The 14,180-nt window shown below is 36.7% G+C and overlaps 1 protein-coding gene across 3 annotated transcripts in view; it reads right to left on the reverse strand.

Annotated features, from left to right (window-relative positions):
• The window catches only part of cpeb4a (cytoplasmic polyadenylation element binding protein 4a), a 65,588-nt gene that overhangs the window by 25,340 nt on the left and 26,068 nt on the right, over positions 1–14,180 (reverse strand). The window contains exon 1 of one of the 3 annotated variants that reach the window (XM_089134797.1): positions 11,587–11,605. The exons of the other annotated variants lie outside the window; for them this stretch is intronic. The gene's annotated coding sequence lies outside the window, so the exon portion shown is untranslated. Of the gene's footprint in view, positions 1–11,586; positions 11,606–14,180 lie in introns of those variants that run through there. 3 annotated transcript variants of the gene reach the window in all.

The following is a 14,180-nucleotide window of genomic DNA, read 5'->3' on the forward strand; positions in this document are numbered from 1 at the left end:
TATTATAGAGTAGTATACCCTAACCCTTATTCTATTTACCCGGACCCCTTATTCTACTAACCTTAACCTAACAGTCTTCTACAGTCAACTAATTCTCCAATGAGAGGCATGAAGTTGTAAGGTTATAGTTGTATACTGTGTAATATGGACTTTTAATATAAAGTATAACCATTTTTTTTTTTCAAATAAAAGACAAAGAGAAAAAAAAATAGAAACTTGTATGGCAAGATGTACAGTTTGCTTGGAAACCCTGGCATGTTTATTTTTGTTAACCTGGTCTGCTATCTTCAAGCTCAGTCACATACACATGTAGAATAATGAATTATATTGTATTTAGAATGACACAGATGTTTAACCTGAAGCATAAATGAAGATATATTTTGAGCAAATCAGGGCAACCATAAGCTTCTCTTGCAGGGAACATCTGTACTCTAAAATAGTAGGCTATCCCCTGTGAATAGCTTTACACAGACGTACACTAGGGAGAGCTGTGCTTTGGAAAGCATGTTTTATTTCACAACTTCTGAAAGCACAGTTACTCTGGAGAAATGGACTTAACAGTTTAAGATGGACCAGTATCACTTCATTTATTTGGGTAGAAAACGCTCAAATAATAAAACAGTTAATACCCATGTCTCTCTAAAACACATCAACTAGGAATATACCTGAATTTATCGTTTTCAGACAAATCACAACCACATTTCATTTTAAAATGTATACAATCTCACAACCTGTATCAGAACTGTGAATCTGTCATGCCTGATGGGACTGTGGCTGCCATAGCAACAGTGTCCAATCGTATCAGGAATAGCGACTGGAGACCAAGACTGATAACCAACCATGCAGCACACAAGCCCTCCCTGCAGCCTCAGCATCTGTCACTTTCCTGTTCACCTTACACTGCTAAGAAATACTCTTGTACAAATAGCCGCTAATGAATAGTGCTCGACTCATGGAAACAACATCAACATTTATTTCCATCAAGAGGTGCTTCAGTTTTTGGTCGAGATCTTGTATTGACAATGCAAGAGTCCAGCACTCTGTAAAGTCTCCTCCAGCACATCCCAAATACATTAACTGAATTAGAGGTGCCAATTCATGAAAATGTGAAAATGATTCTTCATGCTTTCTCTAATTATTAAAAAAATGCCATTATGTTATACGAAAAAGTTAATAATTGTATTTTATTAAGAAAATATTTTGGTTTGACTTTTTTTTTTTTATTATTATTAGATCAGATAGCATTTTAAGCTGTTACATGGTGATGTTATAATGTGCCCCTCACGTGTTACAATGTACCCCACCTATGGGGCATGTTGTCACTTTTCACTTCCATTCTTTCAGGGTAAATCAAGAAAAGTGTATACAGATACACTGTATTAATAAAACAAAACCACATAATTGTTCTAGACATGTGGGAAATTAATGTGGGGAAAAAAATACTCTAAAGCCTAAGTAGACAAATTGACAAAGTCAAAAAGTGTTACATAGTGCCTCGCTCTCTAAGGCTATTAATGTTATAGGCTATATGATATAATATATATTAAATAATAACATTACAATATTTTTTTTCATAAAAGTAATATAAAATATGTCTTAAAAGAGGCTCACAGATTTAATAAATGTTTTGATGTAAATGTAAATTCATGATCAGGCTACGACATGAAACAATGCGTCATATCTGAATCACTGTTAAAACTGCAACACAAAAGGCTTTTTCACACTGTAGGCTATTGTGAGTAATGATGTTCAATATAGCATGTCTAATATATGCAGCTCATTTACATTCTCTCTCTCTGACACTTGTTTAGAGATAATATCAGGGGAAGTTAGCCTTAGTAACTGTAAAAAAAAAAAAAAGAAAAAAAAAAGAAAAAGAAAAAAACTCTTGCAGGTCGTGGGAAATGGCGAAAAAATGTGTACTGAAGTTAAATTGCACACTGTTGCTAATTTTTCTGAGCAGAATATCAGCAGGAAAGCACTTATGTAGAGTCTTGAAGGCTGAAGGCTATTATCATTAATACTTAAAACTCGAACGATTCAGCAGCTGCACAAAAATACAATGCTTTCCCGACTGAGATTATTTTAGGTAGGCCCTAGCCTAATTTAAGAGATAGCTCAGCTGGTATAAAAGACACTGCATAATCTATGAAACACAATTGTGCCTAAACACACAATCAATGAACTATCATTTCATAATAAACCCGAAGCTCAAAAGGCTTAGATTACTAACATAACATACCATACGCCATTTCCTGAGATCTGTCCGATTCTATTGAATTTCCAATAGCACACTACCATACTACATTTACGATTTGAAGTAAGACAGCATCCTCTAGTGGTACACAATATTATTACATTGTGGGATTTTGACAGTCTTTATAAAAAAAATAATAAAAAACTATGAAAGTCATTTGAATCATCATTTAGTCCTTTTAAAAATATTGTTGGGGCAACTCAAAATGGAAATAGTTGGCTAATAAAAGCATCAAATTTTGTGATATATGCAGAATGCCTGAAGTAAACTGTTTTATCCAAGGGTATGGATTTGTACCAAGTAAATGTACTATGATTTGTTTCAAAGGTTTTGCAAAGTGAGTTTGCAATAAAAGCTCAAATTATGATGAAGATTCATTTAATAATAATAATAATAAAAATTTATGTTTGTAGTGTAGCTTCACTCTAAAAAATGCTGGGTTGATTTAACCCAATTTTGGGTAAAATATGGACAAACCCAGCCATTGGGTTACATTTTTAAATTCAATTTTTTAACCCAATGGCTGGGTATGTCCATATTTTACCCAAAATTGGGTTAAAACAACCCAGCATTTTTTAGAGTGTTCAAGCATACTCCACAATATATATATTTGTTTGACTAAAATAAATTGACAGGAAATAAGCTTTTTTATTGCTCTTCTAAAATAATCTTGCTAATTAAGAAGCTTTTTTTTAAGAAGTTTTTTTAAGAAGTTTATTTTAAAGTATACTTTATAGTAAGTAGTAATAATGTACTTGTAATAGTATACGTAAGTGCACTTCAATACTATTTGAGACTAAATTATCCCACTTTTTTTGTCAAAGTCTACGTCTAGAGCAGATTCAAAACAGACGGAGTAGATCGAGCTCAACTCCCCCAAAGTTTCCCAGTCCTATCCATAGACAGTAAAACAAATGAACAGAGAGCGAACCCATTGATTTAAAGAAGACAGCAAGAAGACTGAAGACTGATTGTACTTCCTGTCTGATGTCTGAACGACTGTGCAGGCCCAAACTGAGCGTGACGACAGTCTGACAGTTAAAAATCTTCTAGTAGCTGTGCCAAACAAATCTGAATCACCTAACTCCTCAAAAACATTGAAATATTTCGTCCCGTTGCCTTTATGGACTCTCTATTTATGGGTTTACACCATGGTTTCCACCTTGACTTTATGCCTCCATGTCCCCGATTGCCTCACAGACAGTAAAAGATTGCCAACGAGCTTCTCCTCCTGTCTATACGGTAATGCATCTATTGTGCAACAGAGAATCGCGTGGTTATGACGCAATCTTTAGCCTATTTTTACAAAAACGGCTACGGGGCAGTAACGTAAGATACAAAGTAATGGAGCATTTTATACATTGTTGTGTTTCTTTAGAAATAAATAATGGACAAATGAAGTCTTTGGACGCCTCAGATGTAAAGTTATTCGCTGTCGAAGTGACACCAAAATGAATGGGAGTCAATGGGATGCTAACAGCAGGTGAAGTTCTGCTACAATGGCAGCCCCCGCAAGGGTTCAACTTCCGGCTGATGGATTACCTCCTTGGTCCAATCCCTATCCGCAGTCTTTTTGGTGTAGACGATTCAGGGCTGAGCATGCGCATTCTTTTATGTACGAATGGCTCGGGCGGAGGCCGTGGCTGGGAGCTTCGAGCAGACGGCTGTTTTGGGCGACCTGTTGCGAAGCTAGAGTGCTTTGGTAAGAAGTGCTTCATAGCCTGTTACGTCTTCTGAACCTCAGCGAATCTATCTGCGAAATCTTTGACGTATGATTCAAAGAGGCCAGCTGGAGAGATGGGCGTTATAGCGCCCCCATTTTAGTGTTCGGCATCTCAGATAACGTCAGCCGTAGGTGTCTCTCAGCAACGGTGAGAGAAGCCATATTCCACCGAATGGCCTGTGCAGTGGATTTCGCGGCACGAAGAGCCAGGTCCGTAGCACTCCTCATATCGAGCACGCTGATAGCTTCCGGTCCTTCCTCATCCAGTTTTCGGAGAAAGTCGGCTTGGAAGATCTGCAGTACGGCCATCGAGTGTAATGTTGATATGTAATGCCCAGCGGCAGTGTAAGTGTGTAGTGTGGCAAGCTTTAGAAAGTAGCACCGTCCAAAAGGTTAGAAGGTTAGCTCACTGTCCAGCAGAGGGCGGGCAAAGATGGGCCGCTACAGCTTCTTCTACTGGAGGAAGAGAGTGGTATCTTCTGTCTTTATCACCGTCCACCTCTGAGAATGCTGCTGGGACAGAGGATCACACTCTGGCTGGGAAGGGGGCGTTCCAAGACTTCACGACTTCTTCGTGAAGCTCAGAAGGAAAAGGCCCCTAGAAGGCAGTGAAACGCGGTCCCTTTGCAGGAAACATCCAGAGTCCGTTGTGCGCGGGCCCTGCCCACTCAAGGCTGAGACTCGCCACGGTCAGCTCGGATTCGATACCGCCCCGTTTTCCTGACGACTCAACGGCAGAGAGGGGGGGAGGTCCACAGAGCTCGCCCAATTCTCACTGTCCGACGCCAGGATAGAGCAGCTGGCCTCCTCTACAGATGCAGCTATCTCGTCGTCACTAATGGAGGAAGCGACGGCGGACGGTGGCTGCTGTCCGTCGGTGAGCAACTCGTGTGAAGCTGGCGAGCGAACCGGCGAGCTTTCACAGGCTGGAGAAGGCGAGGGGACCGGCGCAGCACTATAGCGGATGGAAGTGTCCTCAGAGTCACCATGGGCAATAGCTCACAATGATGGCAGCAATGATGAAATTGTGGTCCCCGTCGCTGAGTGTGGCTCAGGATGAGCCACAGGAACGAGGGATCTTTAAAAAGACACACACTCGGCAGAGTAAAAGGATATAACCACCGATCGTGACTCTCCTGTTCAAACTCTTTCTTAAAAATGAACGAATCTTTTCCTGAGTCGTTTGGTTTATTCAACGAACGAAAGGAACAAATTGACTCAGAAAAAGATTTGTTCATTTTGATGAACGAGTTCGAACAGGAGAGTCACGAACGTGCATCGCAGTACAGACCATTTGAGCTTATAAAACTTCAACTTTGTTATTTTTTTTTTTTAAATGAGCGATCGTTTCGCTTGATACGACCCTTATTCATCGTCTGGAATCATTTAAAGCCCTTTGAACAGTTTGCAGTTTGCACTGAAAGTGTCTTTTGGACCTTGAAACGTTTGGTTCCCACTGAAGTCCATTATATGGAGAAAAATGCTGGAATGTTTTCATCAAAAACCTTAATTTCTTTTCGACTGAAGAAAAAATGACATAACAGAAAAAAAAATATTTTAGTCATGTTGTTTGTTTATCAAAAGATGAACAAAAAATGAGAGGCAGTGGCTCAGTGCTTCATGTAGATTGTCTACAAACCGGAAGGCTGGTGGTTCAATCCCCGGTTCTGACCAAGTGTCGAGGTGTCCATGAGCAAGACACCTGACCCCAGCTGCTCCCGACGAGTTGGGTGGCGCCTTGCATGGCTAACACCGCTGTCAGTGTGTGAATGAGTGTGTGAATGAATGGGTGAATGTGAGGCAAAATGTAAAGTGCTTTGGTGGCCATTGGGTCTGTGCAAGCGCTATATAAATGCAGTCCATTTATCTCAGTAGTGTCACTAAAACCACACTATGATCGTTTTAGTGTGTGTTCTGTTATACAAGCCAGTATGAAGACAGTTGGAAAAATGAGTTGGCACAGTGTAAGTTTTATGAATTGCCAGTAAACCATGCAGTAAACCACTCCTGTGCAGACTGATTGATTGTATGTGTGTTTGTGTATGTGTGGTTTTGTGCCATCGTCTGCTCAAGCTGGAGCAACTGTGTGTGAACGTAGAGGATCGTGTTGCCGTTTATGTCATATCCAATAAATGTGGGTTTGCACAATAATGACCTCATCATCTTCTGTTTGCAGTTCCCAATGCCACAAAGACCACGCAGGAGGCGTACAATGGCAAAGTCCACCTGACCTATCCGACAGTAATTGCCCCCGTTATAATGTACTGCTGTAGACCTAGTCCAGACAGGCCATTTACCATGCTTTACTTGTTTCCATGCAATTTGAGTTAACCAAGAAATGAGGTAACGGCATTGCTAATGGGGGTAAATGATGAGCATTGTAAGTAGGCTTGTCTAGAAGGTCTGATTACCACATTTGACTATAGATTATTCATAAGGAGACAAAAGAAGGCTTGGAGAGAGCACTGGACTTTGAGCACGTCTCTGTTTTGGGTCCCGAACTGCCCTGCAGTGCCACACAGGGCATTGTTAACCACAACCCACTCTGTGTGTGTGGACGTTAAGTCCTTGGCACTTTTATTTGAGTTCCTGTCCAAAGTTCTAGTGCTGTGGGTGACGCCAGCCTCTCCTCGGTCACACGGGTGTTCATGAGTTGCTCATTTACCCTCTTTGTGAAAAATTATACTGGACTGATAACATCAAGACTTGACTTGGTGGGGTTTAGCCTGCATTATAAACTTATTCTCGAGTAGTTGGACAAAAAATTTGTTAAAATAGCAGTAAACATGAAAAATCATGAAAAAATGGTAGATACCTCAGTTTGTTTTCATGCCAAAAGTTCAAAAGATAGAATCCATTCAATTATTTTGGAAAAAAAAAGGTCTGAAAAGTTTGAAATATCAAGAAAAAAATAGTAAATTCACCATTTGTGACGTGGCAGCTAGCTATAACTTACATGCGTGTTCTTTGTATGTGTTTCTTAGAGGTTCAATTCATATCAAAATCTGCCAAACTTCCCATGCTACTTCTGAATAGGATCTCTACTTCAGAAAATAATGGTTCATATCACTCAAAACACGAATGGAAATGCAGGCGCCCTTATATGGGCAGTAATGGAGTCTGATTGTGCCCTAGTGAAAAAGTTTGGTACTGCGCTCAAACAAAATCTTACTGAAAGCTCATTTTTTGAGATATCAACCTAAAATTTGAAACACAACTTGTTCAGATTTTTGGCTTTGATCTTTCTGACATTTTAGAGTAGCCCAGGTTTTGAAAATATATATTTTATGTAAAATATGAATAATTAATATTTTTACATTGTACATTTCCATAAACTCAAACTTCTATAACTTTTTTTCTGTTTCACTTTCTTAATTTATTTCACTTCTACAAAAATCTGCCAAATGTCTTCTTTAAAACAAGACCAATCATATGTCTATATTCCAAAGCATTCTTGAATTACAACCATTTAAGTTCGAAATGTGCATTTTCATGTCTATTCAAAAAAGGGGGGGTGACAGTTAACAGGTTAATGTATCAACTCAAGAAATACTTTTGCTTTAACTGTTTAATATACATTATTCAGATGAATTCCATTGTTTGGGGGCATCTCCTGCTTCTCACAAAATGTGTTTTGATTTTGGAGAATGAAATAATTCATTTTCATTTTAATATATATATATATATATATATATATTGAACACAAAGCTAGATAGATAGATAGACAGATGACAGACACGAACTCTGACCTGCCCTTTGCCTATTCTCATCTGACTTTTTATGTCACGCAATTCTGACTTTATAAGAAAAAGTCAAAAAGAGTTACAAGAATTGGGAGAAAAAAGTCAGAATTGCGAGATATCAACCTGAAATTGTGAGAAAAGAGACTTTGTGAGACTTTATATCATGCAATTGTGAGTTTATATCTCGCAATTTTGAATTTATATCATGCAATTACAAGTTTATATCAAGCAATTCTGATCTTTTCTAGCAATTATTTTTTCTTACCAATTAAGAGTTTATATTATGCAATTCTGACTTTATGACTCACAACTGCGAGTTAGTATTGTCTATTTTGATTATTGATACATAAAAGACCAAAACAAACTCAAGGTGGTGATGACGTCAGTAACCCGCGACCACATGCAGAATCATTCTTTAACTGTAAAAATGAAACATTTCTTTAACTTAATGAAATCCTCAAAAACATGCAGTTTAGTCAAATAAGTTTTCCAAATATCTCCTCTCTAAAAAATGATTCACTGCAGACCCAGAGCCCTTGTGGACACACAACCTGTGCCCATGCACCGCAGACCTGGTGCCAGAGCTGATAACCACAGCTTGCTTCCTTCAGCTCTGTCCGCCTCTACCTTCTGCCTTCCCTTGGTTCTAGGTCTCACCAACTCTGCCCCAGTCCACACGCACCCTGGCTCCAGCTCTGCTGCCTGTCAAAGAAACATTCCTGTCCCAAAATGTAGTCCTTACCCAATCCCTACCCCTATAACCTAACCCTTCCCATAACTTTTCCCTAAAATCAGAGGGTAATGAAAGGTGAATAACACTGATGTTTAAGTATCTCACCCTGGTTCTAAGCTTAAACTTGACACAAACTGTAAACTTGTCCCTCAAATCTGATTGGTTGATTAGAAAGTTGATCCAGGATCAACAAAGATGTTGATCCAGGAACATGTGATACTTGGTGAAATCAGGTTCACAAAATGTAGTAATGACCTTAAGAAATTAAACGAGGTAATGGCTCTAAGTATACACTTGGTAAATTATTCCAATCTGAAGGAGCTTTAAATTTGAATGGCCGACGACCTTCTTTATTCATTTTAGGAACGGGAAAATATAATTGATCGGTGTGCGTTAAATTATGTGAAGAGCAAAATGGAATTAGATATTGTTTTAGATACAAAGGATAATTTAAAGTAATGATATTTAAAAATAAACTGAAACCAGTGAAAATGCCTTCTTGACATTAAAGATGGCCAATTTAATAATTCAAACATTTGGCAATGGTGCATTTTATTTGGACACCTAAGTACAAATCTACTTATTATAAACAACATTAAGAGGATGAAGATTTGTTACGGAGTTGTTTTGGTAAATAGTCAAGGATTGGAAGTATTGACTGGGTAATAATTATTTTTCTAACCTGACGGGTAAAGCAATTAATAGAGAAATAAAGTATTAAGTCAATATGATATTTTCTTAATAACCAAGTCAATATGTGACCTAAATGACAATTGAGAATCAAGCAGAAGACCTAAATATTTAAACACATCAACTTTTAACACTGCGGTTCCATCTAAAAAATTAAATAAGTAGTCAGTTTGTGGCGAGATTTGTTTTGTGTTAAACAACATATAATAAGACTTCTTTTTATTTATCAAAAGTTTGTTATAGGAAAACCAATTTTGAACTACGTCAAAGTCAGACTGAATTGATCGCTGAATATAAGAAATATCTGAGCTAGAGAAGTAAATAACTGTATCATCCGCATATAACTGAATTTGACAATTAGAACCAACTTGAGGAAGATTATTTTATAAAAATAGAAATTATAGAATTAAATCATTTTAATTGGGTCTGCAGTGAATCATTTTTAGAGAGGAGATATTAATTAATTGCATCATGCATGTTTTGCACCTAAGCAATTTAAAGGTAATTGAAGTGACTGTGATTGAAGGAATTGTTATTTATGAATTTGTCAGGCAGTGGAACAGGCAACTGAAAAGGCAACAGAAGACAGACCTGGAGATGGGGAAGTGTGGCTGACATACACATAAATACACACTTACAAAAGATATATAGACCAAAAGTATAAAAAATAAATAAAATAAAGATATATAAACCAAAACTTACTGTTGTGTAATTCTGTTTTTTTCCGAATGTTTTGAAATGTTTTGTTTGATGTTTTGGCAACATATTTAACTTTCATGGCAATAAAGCCCCGGTAACACTTTACAATAAGGTTCATTAGTTAACATTAGTAAATGCATTAACTAACATGAACTAATGATGAGCAATGCATTAGTTACAGTGTTTATTAATCTTTGTTAATGTTAGTTAATATAAATACAGCTGTTCATTCTGCGTTCATGTTAGTTCACAGTCCATTAACTAATGTTAACTAATACAACCTTTGATTTTAATAACATATTAGTAAATGTTGGAATTAATATTAACTAAGATTAATAAATGCTGAAGAAGTATTGTTCACATATTGTACATGTTAACTAATGTAGTTAACTAATGTTAACTAATGAACCTTATTGTAAAGTGTTACCAAAGCCCCTTTGAATTTACAGCCCATTCTCACCCCCAAGGTGTCACTTAACTGACTCAGTTAGATGACGCCCTAGGATCGCGTGTACCCTACCCCCACCCCACACCTAAACCTAACCGCGTCCTCGAACAGACGCTTTCCTTTAGCGTCAGTTAGATGACGCCGTAGGATCGCGTCATGTAAGTGACGCTAAAGGGCGCCTAAAACGTCAAATATTGAAGCATGGTCAAAGGTGACGCCTTGGGGTGAGAATGCGTTGGAATTTAATTCAATTGGATTTCTCTTTATGTTTTATGAACACATAACATTTATTATGCCTGAATAACGTACATGGCTTATTCTGCAGACCAAGAACTAGTTCATAAACTTTGCAAGTCACAGTAAAATAAGTCCACTGCAGACCGACAGTAACAACATATACCATTCTTCACCTAGATTAAAAGGCTAACTTCTGTGACATTCAAAACCGTTTCTAATTTGAGCATCTTCTGGAACACAGCTTAAAATTGTTTAAAATTCAATTATAAGTCTTTACCTTGGCCATAACAAAAGATGCCATTTGTAAGAGACATCATATTTGTGACTGTATTTCAAAATATGAATTGCACCCTACTAGACATTGAGAATGTCTTGCATATGATTTATTTTATTATTTAAACACTTGATGGTATTCAAGATGCTGCAAAGGATCCTGTTACTGGGAATAGACTAAAAATGGACCAAAAAAAGAACATTCTAGATCCCTTAAAGGTTCTACAAAGTTCCTAATGTTAATAAATGTTACTTTAACATTCTAGGTTCTAGTTCCCCTAAATGTTCCTGTATTGTTATACTAAAGGTTCTGCAAATGTTCGGTAAACATGATGGAAAGACCTTGATAGGACAAAAAACATAATATTCTAAGTTGGTCCCTAAAAGTTCTGCAGGACGTTCTCAGAATGTTTTGGAAACATTGGATTTATGAATTAAATATGGTCTTCTAAACGTTCCCAGAACGTCCTGAATGTTCCCTGAAGGTCCTCCAAATAACGTCCCCAAACCCTTTACAGTAAATCTTGTCCTCTAAACATTCCCAGAACATCCTGAATGTTCCCTGAAGGTCAGACAGACAGACAGACAGACAGACAGACAGATAGATAGATAGATAGATACATTTAGACATATATTTTTCTTTAAGTGAGAAAACAGATTGTAATGTTGTGTGGTGACTGATTGTGCCAAAACAACCAGTATTAAGCATCCTAAATTCATTTGGCTAATAATAAACACTGAGGCTGACAGTAAGCAAGTGTGAGGTGAGTGTTGTGGAGTCACCTCAGTTTTGGGGTAGCACGTCCAGTACAGTAAAGTGTTGACCTCGCAGGGAGCCACAGGGGAGCTAGTGTCCCTGGATCCAGCACTTCTCCCTAATGCAGCCTGACAGCATGAGAGCAGGGCTTGTGCTCCCAGTGCCGAACTTTCTAATTGCCACTGCAACAGAAGGGGCAGCACAGAGTGCGTCTGTGTTCCCAGCAGGTCAGGCATGCTGGAGACGCTCTGTCGAAGACAGAACCATCACTCAGGTGGTGCAGGCCAGGCCTAGGCCGCATTCAACGGCCCCACATAGAGCACAGCATTCATCAACTCTTGGCTTCTGTGGAGGAGGAGTAAGAGGAGGAGACCCAATGTAACGCCTGTACGTCGAAAGCCAGAATGCACCAAACAGACTTTTGAGTGTACTGAGGTTGCAAGTGCAACCACAGTGTTCTTAATCATTGAAGAAAGTGCGTTTAACACTTTCTTCAGTGCTTAGATTGTGAGAGCAATAGGGCATCAGAGGCACGTGCCCTGTCAGATTGGACCAAGTGGATTTTTAAATACATCTTCCAAATCAAATGTTTAAATATTTGACAATTAAGCATGAGTATTGTATAGGTAAAAAGTGTTTATTTAATACTCTGTGGCAGAAATCACACGTTCACATTTCTAAATTTATAACTCAAGTCGAGTCCACAGATTTGCTCAATTTATCATTTGCTCAATTTGTCAATTTATCAGATTTGCTCAATTTACGTATTCTCTCCCTCGTGTCACAACAAATTCACTTTTTAACCTTTCAAATAAAGAAAATACAGAGATACTTGTGAACAAAAAGCATGGGAAAAAAAACTAAAATATAGACTGAAATTTCTACAAGGAATATAGAATCATAATTAATCAACTTGAAACAATTAGCTGTTAACATTTTAATTTGTGGTAAAGAATTTCGGTTTAAAGTTACTGTTTAATACTTATTTTAAAAGAAAATAATATGAACACTGTTGTGTAAGTACTACTAAAAAAAGTCTAAGCGCTGTTAAAAAATACATGGTAACACTTTATAATAACTGCACGCAATTAATCATTTGTTAAGCATGAGTAAACAGTTCATTCATCATTTATAAAGCATTAATAGACATTAATAAGCAGTTTATAAATACAGCTACAAATGCTAATCTATAATGCGTTTAATAATTGTATTTTCATACTTTGTTAATGATCAATTAATAATTTGTAAATTAAGTATAGCATTATTTACAAACCAGTTGTCAGTCATTCATAAGATCACTTAGAAAGTGTAAGTAAATGTAGTAAATGCAGGTAGTAATAAAGCATTTAGTGGTCAGTTAACTATGTTTGTAAGCTCATAAAGTGAGGACTATTCATGCCTTGTAAAGCATTTATAAAGGAGATTTAAAGGTGCATCAATCTTCTAAACAGTCAAATGTAACAAACACAACACCGTGATACAGAACATAGAAATATTTAACAGCCTTTAAATCTCCTTTATAAATGCTTTACAAGGCATGCCCTCGAACATAGTTAACTGACCACTACTAAATGCTTTATAACTACCCGAATTAACCCATAATTACAGCATAAATACATGTTAATAAAGCATTTATTAACACACTGAGTAACCATCACTATATGTCTGAATAATAAGATGTATGAATGTACATTTAAATAGTTTATTAATCATTTACTTACACGTTCTAAGTAATCTCATGAACCGCTGAAAACTTACATAACTGGTTTATAACAATGCAATTCTTCATTTAGAAACGATTAATTGATCATTAACAAAGGATGAAAATGCAATTATTAAACAAATTATATTAAACAAAGAAAGCATTTATAGCTGTATTTATAAACTGCTTATTAATGTCTATTAATGCTTTATTAATAATGAATTAACTGTTTACTCATGTTTAACTAATGATTATTTGCGTGTAGTTATTATAAAGTGTTATCAAATACAGTGGTAAGTGATAATATTGTCTCAGGGCAGAGAACAGAGACATATCCTTAGGCAAAAAAAAAAAAAAAAAACCTAATTATTCTCTGGTGAAAAAAAAAAAGTATTGTGAAGACTATTTTGATGTGCGTATACATTGTAACTTATATAAATTGACAAACTGGACTTCACTGAACTTGAAGAGGAAATATCATATGAAGAGTTCAGATGCAAAAGCCTCTAAATGCCATTTGAAATTTTGTTCATTAATGATGATTTTTTATCAAACTTGTATATTTAAGTTCAGTAATTTCACTTAAATGGCAATTAATAGGTAATTATCATTGCCATTTAAGTGAAATTAGTGAACTTAAATATACAAGTTTGATAAAAATCATCATTCTAGAAGAAAATTTCAAATGGCATTTAGAGGCTTTTGCATCTGAACTCTTCATATGTTAATCTTTATTTTAAAAGCTTCACGGGGTAAATTACCATTGTATATCTAGTTTATTGACTTATTGTACTAGTAATTATAATACTAGATCAACAGCCAAACTTTTACTTAAAATTCCAAATTTCCATACAGAGTTAGGTAGATCAGCCTTTTCTAATTATGCTCCTTATGTATGAAATGAACAACAGGCAGTGT

Source organism: Pimephales promelas, chromosome 9 (assembly GCF_988280905.1).
Source record: "Pimephales promelas chromosome 9, fPimPro1.hap1.1, whole genome shotgun sequence".
Taxonomy (NCBI): domain Eukaryota; kingdom Metazoa; phylum Chordata; class Actinopteri; order Cypriniformes; family Leuciscidae; genus Pimephales; species Pimephales promelas.